Below are 1,168 nucleotides of genomic sequence, written 5' to 3' on the forward strand. Positions count from 1 at the left end.
CATGCCCTACATGGGCTGGTTCATTCGGGGTTTTTTAAGAAGCTTCATTAGCTTTTCTTGGCTTTTCTCCTTCTCTAACCTAAAGTTAGCTTTGATGTTATGGCTGCTCGACTATTCGGACAGGTGAAGGGGAAAGAGGAGGATCTAGTCCAACTAACGGCTTCCTCTTCCTCCAGATCTACACAAAGCATCGCTCCACTTTCCTCAGGCTCCTCCTTCTGTGGCTAATGGTACCTTCCTGTGAAGTCAGGACTGTTAACAGGTTGCTAACACAAGTTTGCTCATTGAATCTGGAAATACTAGAAGCTTGAAGAAAGTAGGTTGAAAACTAATATCAAAGACGCATTGATAAGACACAAGGAGAGCGACTATATCATCTTTGTAAGTACTAACAAGTGGTGGAACTGACAATATAATTCAGTTTCAGGGTGTGCAAGAATCATGACTCTATTATAGAGGGATGCGTGGGAGACACCCATTATGGAGGGCAGCCATGACGCCCTTCGATGGATGGTGCTTTGTGTAGTGGGTGGGAGGGAACTCAGTTCTGACCAAGTGAGTCAGGATGGTGGTTTGGCTTTATCGTGAGTCTTTGGGCTTCATTGCTTTTGGAAAGAAAACTAATAATAAATGTCAAGGGAATTATCTTTGATTAATTTATTTTCTTCCATTTTTGAGCTATGGGCTCTTAGGACTCCATATTTGTTAACTGTTTTTTTTTTTTCCCCTTAAGGAGTGGAGGTGTTATGGTATTTGTACAGCCTCAGGCTCTGGGGTCTGGGTTCTGGGTGTGAGCTTGACTTTATCTCTCACTAGTATGACTTACGTTTTTTTTTTAACGTTTATTTATTTATTCTGTGAGAGAGAGTGGAAGGGGCAGAGACAGAAGAAGAGAGAGAATCCCAAGCAGGCTCTGTGATGTCAGGGCAGAGCCCAACATGGGGCTTGAACCCATGAACCACGAGATCAAGACCTGAACAGAAATTGAGAGCCTGGCCTTAACTGACCGAGCCACCCAGGCATCTCAGTAATTACTTACATTTCTAATATCACTTTTCTCATTTGGATAATTGGAATCATGATACATAACTGAGTTGAAAGAAATAATATACACAAAATTGCTTTGGGGACAAAGCTGGATGTGCAATAAAAACTTATAAATTGCAAC

This window comes from Suricata suricatta, chromosome 14 (genome assembly GCF_006229205.1).
Source record: "Suricata suricatta isolate VVHF042 chromosome 14, meerkat_22Aug2017_6uvM2_HiC, whole genome shotgun sequence".
NCBI lineage: Eukaryota > Metazoa > Chordata > Mammalia > Carnivora > Herpestidae > Suricata > Suricata suricatta.